The sequence below is a fragment of the Notamacropus eugenii genome, chromosome 2, assembly GCF_028372415.1.
Source record: "Notamacropus eugenii isolate mMacEug1 chromosome 2, mMacEug1.pri_v2, whole genome shotgun sequence".
In the NCBI taxonomy this organism is placed as follows: Eukaryota; Metazoa; Chordata; class Mammalia; order Diprotodontia; family Macropodidae; genus Notamacropus; species Notamacropus eugenii.
Window position 1 is genome coordinate 70797147 of NC_092873.1, and position 11840 is coordinate 70808986.

Genomic DNA, 11840 nt, shown 5'->3' on the forward strand with positions numbered 1-11840 from the left:
TAGTCATGTTGTGAAAAACTAACTACATTTCCCTCCATCCTATCCTGCCCCCATTTATTCTATTCTCTCTTTTGACCATGTCTCTCCCCTAAAGGGTTTACTTCCAATTACTCTCTTTTCCCATTTGCCCTCCCTTCTTATCATCCCCCCACCCCACTTATCCCCTTCTCCCCTACTTTTCCGTTGTGTAAGATAGATTTTTATACCAAATTGAGTATGCATGTTATTCACTCCTTAAGCCAAATGTGACGAGAATAAGCTTCACTTTTTCCCTCTCACCTTCCCCCTTTTCCCCTCCATTGAAAAAGCTTTTTCTTGTCTCTTTTATGAGGGATAATTTGCCCCATTCCATTTCTCCCTTTCTCCTCCCAATATATTCCTCTCTCATCCCTTACTTTTATTTTTTAGATATCATCCCTTCCTAATCAACTCACCCTGTGCCCTCTGTATATGTGTGTGTATACACATATACATATATATGTATGTATGTATGTATGCATATATGTATATAATCTGTCCAACTACCCAAGTACTGAGAAAAGTCTCAAGAGTTACAAATATTGTCTTTCCATGCAGGAATGTAAACAGTTCAACTTTAGTAAGTCCCTTATGATTTTTCTTTCCTGTTTACCTTTTCATGCTTTGTTTCATTCTTGTGTTTGAAAGTTAGATTTTCTATTCAGCTCTGGTCTTTTCATCAAGAAAGCTTGAAAGTCCTCTATTTCATTGAATGACCATTTTTCCCCTGAAGTATTGTACTCACTTTTGCTGGGTAGGTGATTCTTGGTTTTAATCCTAGTTCCTTTGACTTCTGGAATATCATATCCCAAACCCTTCTAGAAGCTGCTAGATCTTGTGCTATTCTGATTGTATTTCCACAATTCTTGAATTATTTCTTTCTGGCTGCTTGCAATATTTTCTCCTTGACCAGGGAACTCTGAAATTTGGCTACAATATTCCTAGGAGTTTTTCTTTTGAGATCTCTTTCAGGAGGTGATTGGTGGATTCTTTCAATATTTATTTTACTCTTTCACTCTCAAATATCAGGCAGTTTTCCTTGATAATTTCATGAAAGATGATGTCTAGGCTCTTTTTTTGATCATGGCTTTCAGGTAGTACCATAATTTTAAAATTGTCTCTTCTGGATCTATTTTCCAGGTCAGTTGTTTTTCCAATGAGATATTTCACATTGTCTTCTATTTTTTCATTCTTTTGGTTTTGTTTTGTAATTTCTTGGTTTCTCCTAAAGTCATTAGCTTCCATCTGCTCCACTCTAATTTTTAAAGAATTATTTTCTTCAGTGAGCTTTTGAACCTCCTTTTCCACTTAGTTAATTCTGCTTTTTAAAGCATTCTTCTCATTGGCTTTTTGGACCTCTTTTGACATATGGGTTTGTCTATTTTTTAAAGTGGTATTTTCTTCAGCATTTTTTGGGTCTCCTTTAGCAAGCTGCTGATTTGCTTTTCATTATTTTCTTGCGTTGCTCTCATTTGTCTTCCCAATTTTTCCTCCACGTCTTTTACTTGATTTTCAAAATGCTTTTAGAGCTCTTCCGTGACCTGAGACCATTGCATGTTTTTGTGGAAGTTTTGGATGTAGAAGTCTTGATTTTTATGTCTTCCTTTGATGGTATGCTTTATTCTTCCTTATCCAAAAGGATGGAAGAAAATATCTGTTCACCAAGAAAGTAATCTTCGATAGTCTTATTTTTTCCCCTTTTTAGGCATTTTCTCAGGCAGTTACTTGAATTTTGAGTCCTTTATCAAGTGGAGGGCATACTCTAGGGACATGTAAGTTCTCAGTTCCTCCAAGGTGGCACGATCAAGGCAGAGGAGTTTACTCCTCTCCTCTCCTGTACTCTGGTCTGGGAGGAACCACAAGCTTTTCTTTCCAGGATCTGCAAGTAGGGTTCCCTCTCCAGGGCCTCCACCATCTCTACCACATCAGCGTTCTTCCTCACCCAAAGACTGCCACTCAGGACTGAGTCCCAGAGCAGCTGCTCAATTCTCCCAGGGTCTTTAGGCGGAGGGTTCCAAAAATGGAAATTACTGCAGCAGTGGCTGCCACCAACCTGGGCCCAGGGTTAGGGTCAGACCCTGCTCCTTTTTCACCCAAATGAAAGAGCTTTCTCACTGATCTTTGAAGTTGTCTTTGGTGTTTGTGAGTTGAGAAATCTGGCAATTGCAGCTGCTGCCCATGATTCCATTCCCTGAAGCCTGCTCCAGTCCTATCCCTACTGGGCTGCATGGCCAAGGTTTGGCTGTGCTGCACTCCACTATAAGCCTGGCATGATAGACTTTTCTTGTCAGCCTTCCAGGCTATCTTGGGTTGGAAATTTCTTTCACTCTGCTGTTTTGTGGCTTCTGCTGCTCTAGAATTTGTTTAGAGCCCTTTTTTAAAGGTTTTTTATGAACTATGGGGGTAGAGCTAGAGTAGGTCCATCCTTCTACTCCACCATCTTGGCTCCACCCTGTCTGTTTCATTTTAAAGGGAAGAAATCACTGCAATGACATCCCTCTGCTACAAAACAAGTATCTGGGAATCCCAAACTGTTTACCAAATGCCAAAATCAGAGAAAGTTCACAGAACAGAGAAGGAACAATGACCTCAAAGACTATTTCTCTCATTCCCTCACCTCAGGATGCAGCTGAAGCCCATACAATCCAAAATAGCAGGCAAGCTTGCCTCACTCATAGATCTCAATGGATATGATTTTCTGGGCTGAAGTAGGAGTAGGGGTAATTTGGGGATGATCCTATAAGGTCAATATTTACAGCTAGGTCACACAGTGGATAGAGCCTAGAGTTAGGAAGACCTAGGTTCAAATCCCACCTCAGACCTTCACATATGACCCTTTTCTCTCAGTTTTTTCACCTGTAAAATGGAGATAACAGAGCCCAAGATTATTGTGAGAATCCAGTGAGATATTTGTAAAGTATTTAGCACAGCACTTGGATGCTTGTTTTCTTCCTTCCTCCAGGCTTTTCCAAAAGACTGCTTTGGCACTAGCCAAAGAGGAAGAGTGGGTGGTTGAGGGAATGAGGGCTACATCCAAGAATGGCAACCAGGCTGTGGGGAGGGAATCTCTCTTTCCCTCACTCCAAACCTCAGTCCCTTCTCTTCTCACAGCAGTTATGGAGGCAGTGGTATGCTTGTTCATTGGTTGGGACTTAGCTGGAAGGCCAAGTTCCTCACACCACGCACCATGCTGGAGCAAGCTGGGTATGAGCCAAGGCTAGAGCTAAGTCCCCCTCCTGCTCCTGTGAGGCATCTGTGGAAGACTCCAGGGTGGAAATGAAGCTAGAGAAACAGGGGCTGGTCTTTGAACTTAGTCTCAGAGCAAAATGAGCTAAGCAGCTCTGGGGAGGTGAAGGCCAGGAGGCCCAAGCTCTCCACTGGATTTCTGAGATTTTTCAGACTTAGAGACAGTTCAATGTCCCTGTCACACTGGGGTCCCCTTGCCTTTTCCTCTTTTTCTGCACGTTTCCATGATCAAGCATTTTCTTACAATTCCACGGAACCCCATTCAGCTCTTCCTCCTAGTCCCCCCCATTCAGGACTGAGCTGAGAGCAGGCCAGGAGGGATCAACTGCAGGGAGCAGAGGGGCATTCACTGTCCCCTGGTCCAGGAGCACCTGCTGACTGAGTGAGGGCTCCCTGGTAATTTTTTAACCACATTCATTTTTACTGTTGCTTTCTTGTCTGATATGATGGTTGCTACCCTGGCTTTTTGAAATTTTTCTGTTTCTGCCCCAGCAGTACAGTAGACCTTAGCTTGAAAAGTCCAAAATCTCTCATTGCATCCTGGGCCATCTCCAGTCATCCTGATCTGTATCTGACCACTGGATCCAGATGGCTCTGGAGGAGAAAGTGAGGCTGGTGGCTTTGCACAGCCCTGCTTCACTTAAATACAGTTCACTTGCACACCATGGCATCACCTCCCTGTCATGGTCCTCTTGGAGAATGAAGGACAAGCAAACAACAACCACCTCCCTGACTCCCAGTCAAAGACTGGGCTGATCTCCATGTCTGTGCTGCCAAAGGCCTGGTAGATAACTCTAAGGAGACATCCCCCAGGCCGCTCAGCCTTAACGAGTTCAAAACAAAACTCCTCTTTTTCCCTGGACCTCTCCTCCTCCTGATTTCCCTATTTCTACTGAAGGCCCAACTGAGCTCTGAGCTGTTCTTGCCTCCTGTCCCTCCCTCCCAAAGTCTCCCATTCAATATGTATCTTCTCCTGGGGAGTTTGGATTGTCACCTCTTGCCTAGATAACTGCGTTGGCCCACCTGGAGGTAGTTGCTTCCACCCTGGGCCTGCAAGTTCATGGGCCACATAGCTGCCTGACTGATAAACCTAAAGGATGCTCCCAATGTCTCTAGGGTAAAAGGTGAACTCTTTCATTTCACTGGCACAGCCTTTCACAATCTGCTACATTCATTAATCCACTCTATGCCCTAATCAACTGGCCTACTTGCTATTTGAAGTCATCATTATTCTGTTTCCCAGAGCCAGGCCTTTGCTCAGGCTGTGCCTCCGTCCCAGATTGCCCTCTCTTTTCACCTAGCTCTGCTAGAATCCCAACCTTCCTTTCAGGCTTAGGTCCAATGACACCTTCTCAATGCCTATTCCTGTCATCCCAAGCGGCTAGTGCCTCTCCCAGCACCTCAGAGTATTTCTCTTTGCTGATATACATTGGTATTTACTAAATGGTGCTCCTGCTTTTCCCTCCAAATGGAACATAAGCTCCTGGGGGCAGGGACTTTTACCATTTTGTCTCTGTGTCCCAAGCACCTAGCACTGGGCTGGGCACCCAGGAGGCACCTAATACATGCTTCTTAAGTGAGGGAATAAGCTCCTTGACCCAAGAAGATGAGGATGCCCCAGTCTCCAAAGGTCAAACACATGCTTCTAAGTCAAGTTAGGACCCAAGGACCCCTCTGGGAGCTGGGAAGGGGAAGGTAGAGTCCCAAGGGGAATCCTCACCCAAGCAGAGCAGGTTCTGGTAGGTCTCCAGCATCACATCTTGGTGTAGCTCTTTCGGAGATGGGTCAGATAAGCCCATTGCTTCTGTGTGAAGATCATCACCACATCCTGGAAGGCCACTGGCTCCTAAAACACCAAATGCTTTTACTTGTGTTTGTCCAGGGACCAGCTCTTGAATGGACCTGGGAGTAAAGTGGTGAGGGGAGGAATAGTTTTCAAGGTTCTGGCCTCATTGTTGTTGTTCAGTTGTGTCTGACTTTCCATGATCCCATTTAGAATTTTCTTGCAAAAGATACTGGAGTGCTTTGACATTTCCTTCTCCAGCTCATTTTATAGAAAAAGAAACTGAGGTAAACAGGATGAAGTGACTTGCCCAGAGTCACACAGCTACTAAGTGTCTGAGGCCAGGAGATGAATCTTCCTGACTCCAGGTACAGCATTCTGTCCAATGCACCACCCAGCTTTCCCAAAATCTGTGTTCACCGAGACTCGTTCAAATATGTATCAATGCTGTGGTTTGTAACATCTGAATCATGTAATAAAAAAGTTTTCCCTGTGGAGGAAGCAGTATGGGAGAAAGCAGGCCAGATTGGAGGTCAGAGGACCTGGGTTCAAATCCTGACTCCACTTGTGATTGTGACCTTGGACAAATCACCTAGTAGGCTAGTAGGAGGCTCCCAGCAGCCCCTGAACAGAGAAGCCCAGTCCGGCTGGATGCCAGTGCCCTGGCTGCAGACTGCCCCTCTCCTCTGCAGCATTGCCTGCCTAGTTCATGGGCGACCTGGAGGACGGCTTTTCCTCTTAATCAATTCTTATTTATGCCTAATAGATGTGACTCTTTCCTTTCTCTAAAATGACAGACTTAGGGATATCGAAGTCTTTCCCCAGCTCTACATCAATGATTTTCTGCCACAAGATGGTAGAAAGAGGCCATCCCCACTCACTCTGCAAGCCCTGGCTCTCAGGAGCATGGGGGCCATTCCAGCATCCAGAGCTCGCTGTCATGGGGAAGAGCAGAGAGCTGGACAGGAAAATAAGACCTTGGGGAAAGTGTGGGAGCATGATCAGACCACACATCCAAAGATCCCCTCCCCCCAATTATTTAACACCCACAGTATACAACTCACAGTGCTGGATAATGGAGATACAGACAAGCAGACAAGGAAAGAGGGCCTGCTCTTCAGAAGCTTATCCTATTCAGTCAGGACACGTAGGTGTGCCAGGACAGACTGGGGGTCAAACCTTGTCTCCAACTGAAGCTAACCCAGACAAGCAGGGCTGTTATGACAAAGGAGAAATCACCCACACGGTTAAGGTTCTAACACCATAAACATCAGCAGATATTAATACGTACAAAGATAACAAAGGCAGTCATCTGAAGAGATAAAAACTTCCAACAAGTGGGGGGGATTCCCAGAAGAATCAGCCTACCCTTGGTCGGACGCTTGACGGATTTAGAAAGACGACGGTGAAGAAAGAATACTTTCCAGGCACAGGAATGAGTAAGCAAGCAAATGTGTGGAGGTGGTAGATGGAATCTGGAGTTTAGAAACAACTGTTCCTGACATCTGGCTAGAATCAAGAGGATCTGCCAGGGAAAAATGGACACTAAGCTGGAAGGACAGGCGGGAGCCAGACGGTACCGGGCTTGACAATGGGAAACGTGGTTTCTAAGCAAGGCCTTCGAGCGCCGGGAGATGATTGCAGCAGCGAGGCGGGGAAGGGCCTAGGCAGAAAGGAGGCCGAGGCGACAGCAACATTGTAGCAGATGTCGGGGGCGCCCTTGCATGTGGAGAGAAGATGGGAGAGATGCTGGGGGAATGACGGCGCGGGGCTGACAGGCGGGGCAGGGAGAGGGGGGCAGGGGGAGCGTGAAGGAGGAAGAGGCGGAGATTCTGGAGGAGAGGAGGAATGTAACAGAAAGGAGAGGAAGTGAGGTCGAGGAGGCGGAATCAGGCAAATGCGGCCAGGGGGTGAGGGCGAGAGAAGGGAAGGAGGGAGAGGAGGATGGTGATGGAGGAGGGGGGGAGGAGGAACGCTCAGGTCATTCACCTAGGAGTCCCCGCCCTCTGTGGGTGGGGCCTTCCTATCCACGAATGACTGATGACCAAAAGTCTTAGAGAGGTGAGAGGCCTGCGCCTGCGCAGTGAAGCAGTAAACGACCCACGGTACCCTGGGGCCCATCTGCGTATGCCCATTGCCTGGGGAGGAGCCGCCTCCTTTCCCCGCCCCCCACCCCCTCCCACCCCCCGCCCCATCAGGATGATGGTCCCCAGCCCAGCAGCCTCCCCGGGGTTGGAGGAAGTCATCCCTTTACCCCCATCCATCTGATCAAAGGGCCCTTTCCCCTCCACCTTAATGATGCAAGGGGAATTTTAACCCCCTCCCACTCCAGAGAACTGTCAAGACCTTCCCCAAGAAGACCCCCCCAAAGCCCCGGGAGCTGTCCCGCTTCCTGGAGCCTCTGCCCCGGGGGTGCAAGGCGAGGGCTGCGGAGGCTTGGCTGGGTCGGTGCACGCAGCAAGGAGGAGGGCGGAGGGGGCTGAGGGCGGTACAAATAGTCCCACATTCGACCCTCACAGCCACCCCGGCCACTAGGATGGCATTTTCTCCATGTGACAGATGAACAGAAGTTTTAGTGACTTGCTCAAGGTCCCACAGCTAGTCAGTCTGATAATGGACTTGAACCCCTGTCTGACTGCTGGCCCAGTGCACTGTGCACTAACACTAACCGCAGGCGTCTACGGACTTAAACATAAAAGATTAACTAAATGATAAGACAAAAGAAAGAGCTGCCACAACATCACACCCAACTACCCAGTGGGGGCCCCGCAGGGAGAGGGCGCATGACTGGGGAGCCCACGTGGGGAGGCCTCTTACTCCTTGGAATAGGAATACAGTACGTACTCAATAAGTGCTTATGAACTGATTCATAGATTATCATATGCAAAAGAACAGCAACATAAAAAATTTCTTAATGAACTCAGAATCTTCAGCCACAAGCACCATGCAAGCCAAAAGGAGGTAGTCATTCCTAAGAAAAAGTTCCCATTGACAAACAATTTTAATTATTTAAACTATAAAATTTAAATTAATTTTAATTTTTACATTAAATGACTGGTTTGTTATAATTAAATTTTAAATTCATTGAAATTTTAATTATAAAACGTCTAGACTCAATAGAAACAGTACCAACGAATAAGCAAGAAACTTTATCAAAGCGAGATTCTAGAAAGAAAAACGTTTCCAAAAATTAGAAAAACTGAAACAACACTCAACTTAAAATCATCCTTCCCGCCAACCCCCCAAAAGTACAAAGAGAGTGTCTCTGAGGCACAAGACTAGGCTCATCTCAGGTGATTTTCCTAAAGTTCAGATCTGAACACATCACCCAACACACTTTGGTGGCTCCCAATCTCCTCCAGGAACAAATATAAAATCCTGTCTGGCATTCAAAGCCCTTCATCACCCGCCCCCTCCCCCCGCTTTCTAGTCCCCACCGTGTCCTCTTAGATCTCCAGACTCCCTCCATCTCTCGAGTGCTCCAGGTCTTTGCTCTGGCCGCCCCAGTAGCTAGAATGCTTTTCCTCCTTTGCTCCAACTACTGACCTCTCCAGCTTCCTTCAAGTTCCAGCTAACATCCTGTCTATAGGAAGCCTCCCCAACTCTTCTTAATTCCAGTGTTTTCCTTCTTGTTTCCTATTTGTCCTGTACAGAGCTTGCTTTGTAAAGATTTGTCAACATTTTCTCCCCCATTAGACTGTAAGCACCTTGAGAAGAGGAACTGTCTTTTGCCTCTTTCCATATCCCCAACACTTTGCAAAGTGCCTGGCACATAGTAGGTATTTAATAAACATTTACTAATGGGCAAATGCCATAGCAGATTCAAGTCTTTCTATTCTGGTCATTGTTTTTGCTGTGTAGGGCATAAATTCTGCTCTCATAGTTTTGTTTTGTTTTTTTTAAACTACTTGGGAACACTGTGTTGTGGCTCCATGTCCTCAAATTCCAAAGGGTCCTGTCTCATCAAACATTTTCCATTGTTTTATAGCTTTTACTCAAAGAGGGCTAGAGGGTATTCAGGGAAGACTGGCACCTCTGGGTTCAAGGGCTGCTGAATCCTTTTCAAAGCTGCTTTCCACCTTTGGTGTCCACCTGATTCACTCAACTCTCACCTGTGGCTCCAAGAAGCCGTAGCACTCACACCCTGGTAAAACCACTTCAGCAGATGGGCTAAACGAAGTTGAGGGTAAACAACCAGGGTTGTGAGCTAGAGGGGTGTTTACCCCAAGCATGAGAAGATTTTCTGTGGTGGAATGGGATAAGAAGTTTGTTCCAGTGGCCATGAATGAAGGTGGCTGAGAGAAGTGCTGTGGAGCACTTAGCACTTAGTTAGAAATCAAAGACACCAAGGTCGTTCACAGCATCTTGAGCCATCATCAATCATGTTGAACTTCTGATCTGCCATGACCTCAATCGCTTGAAGAGTGAGGCCAAACACTTTGAGCAGCTTTGCCTCAATTAAATCCAACTTGTGCATGAATCAAAAGATATCACCCACACCATTTGGCCATTTTTACCCACCTCAAAGTCCTGTAGTGAAAAGCCAATGATGAAACAGCAGGTGTGGATATACTGGGAGCTGTAGTCACAACCCTGCACACAGGTCCAGGCTACAGGGTTGTCTTCTCACTGGACTGAAGCAGCAGTGGGATTTGGCAGCTCCCTGCATGACTGAGTGGCCTTTTAAGGACGGCACTTGTGGCTCACCTCCTGAGGTGAGCAAGGGGCTAGAAAAGATGCTCTAAAAATTGCTTCATTCAACCCTGGCCTGCTTGCCATGGCAGGTGGGGATCCCACCCTATGGTTGAAACAAATGCACTTTTGAAAAGCCCATTTCCATTTAAGAGGCTGCCCAGAACTACCCAGAACTCAGTTCACAAGAGGCAAATTTGATAGTGTTGTCTAACCCTGCACCATCCACTCAATAGCTAGGGACCAGTAACTGAACAACTGCTTCTCAAAAGCCGCACAGACAGGCCATTTTGGGGAGCTCCCAGCTCCAGAAGCCTGATGATCATTTGGTTTGGCCACTCATAGATATCTGCCACAGACTCCATTCAGCTTGATCTTTATGGAGATTTCTAAAAACACAGAGTCATAAAGGCTCAGGGGGGTAGACTGTGGGATGGACTACTTTAGTTCTTTAAAGACCATATTCTGGTTTGGGCCACAATAAAAAAGGGAGTTTTATAGGTGTTTCAGTAGATGTGGGTTTCCTAAAAACTTAAATTCACTGTTAGGGCTTCCCTTTCCAACTCTAGGGAGACAGATGGCAATAGCTCATTTTGGAGTGTCTACACTAATTATCCATGGTATTCCCCCAAACCTGACAGTAGGCTAGATTCTGGATTGTCTAAGAGTTGATTTCCCACACCTTTCTCTCACAGTGGCTAACTAACAATCTAAGGCTTCTGCTACCACGTCACTGGCAAGCTCAACAAACATGATGTCACCAATGGAATGTTCTACATCGATATCTTCACAAAGTGAGGCCTTGCTCCACTTTTTGAACCCCAGACTATGGTAGTATATATAATGAAGAGCCTGGGGGCAGATGATAAAGTGTAACTCCTTCTCAGGTGAAAGGAAATAGCTTCTGATTACTTTCAGCTCTAGGAATAGGAAAAAAGACATTAGTGAGGTCAACAAAATCCTACCACTCATCTGCTCCATGACACTAACTTGGTCAGAGATGGCCTCAATTATTGGCATGACAATTTTGTTGTGTTCCATTTAGTTCACTGTAAAATCCCAGATGCCACCTGCATTTCTCATTGGTCAGAGTGAATGTGACGAGGGCAGGTATGCTGAAATGCACTGGCCTCCTCTGTCTCCTCCTCTAGGGTGGAAATGGGATCCCATATTATTTGGTGTTAACTACTCAGAATGGCTTGGACAATTCCGAGGGCAGTAAGTAGTAAATCTAGATGTAGTTCAGGGCTATTTACACAATTTTCAACCAAACTCTACTTAGCTGAGAGTTCTTGACCCTATCAACAACTGAAAAGAACATATACCTTGTTCTAAGACATGTAGACAGAGAGGTGTTTATGTCAAATTGCCCCCTATTAATTAATTTATGCTTTTTACAATCACCAGAATAACTTCCAAATATACCATCCACATAAGATCCTCTTTTCTAACCAAGAAAACAATTACATAATACCCAGCAGCCAAAGCAACCACATCTGACAGTGTATGCAATAGTCTATACCCCTGGCTCCCACTTCTCTAGTGATAAGCTGGAGGTCCACTTCCTCTTCTTTTCTCTGGGAACAAAGTAGGTTAAGATAATTAATCTGCAGCATTTTAGAAATGGTTTCATTTTAACTGTTGTAATCACTCTGCCTCATGTTCTTCTGGTTCTTTTTTTCTGTATCAGTTCATACAATCTTTCCAGGGCTCTCTGAATTTCTCATATTTATCATTTCTTGTTGCACAGTAATATTCTAGTTCAAGTACACCCCAAAATTTGTGCAGCCATTCCACAAATGACGTATACATAATTTGTTTCTAGTTTCTTGCTACCCATTGCATACACAAGGATGCTATAAATGTTATCTGTGGGACCTTTGGGCATAGGTGGTGCAGTGGATAGACCTGAATTCAAATCTGCCCTCAGATACTTAATAACTGTGTAACCCTGTTTCCTCATCTGTAAAATGAGCTAGAGAAGAAGACGGCAAACCACTCTAACACCCCCAAATAACGGTCATGAAAAGTCAGATGCAACTAAAATGATTGAATAAGAACATGAGACTTTTTTCCTAGTGATCTTGGCATATGCCCAGTA

General features: G+C 45.5%; 1 protein-coding gene across 1 annotated transcript in view; it reads right to left on the reverse strand.

Moving 5' to 3' along the window:
* The window catches only part of LOC140525456 (uncharacterized), a 28751-nt gene extending 21705 nt beyond the window's left edge, over positions 1-7046 (reverse strand). The window contains 2 exon segments of the mRNA XM_072640870.1: positions 4985-5110; positions 6339-7046. The gene's annotated coding sequence lies outside the window, so the exon portion shown is untranslated.
* Between the last annotated feature and the right edge of the window lie 4794 nt (positions 7047-11840).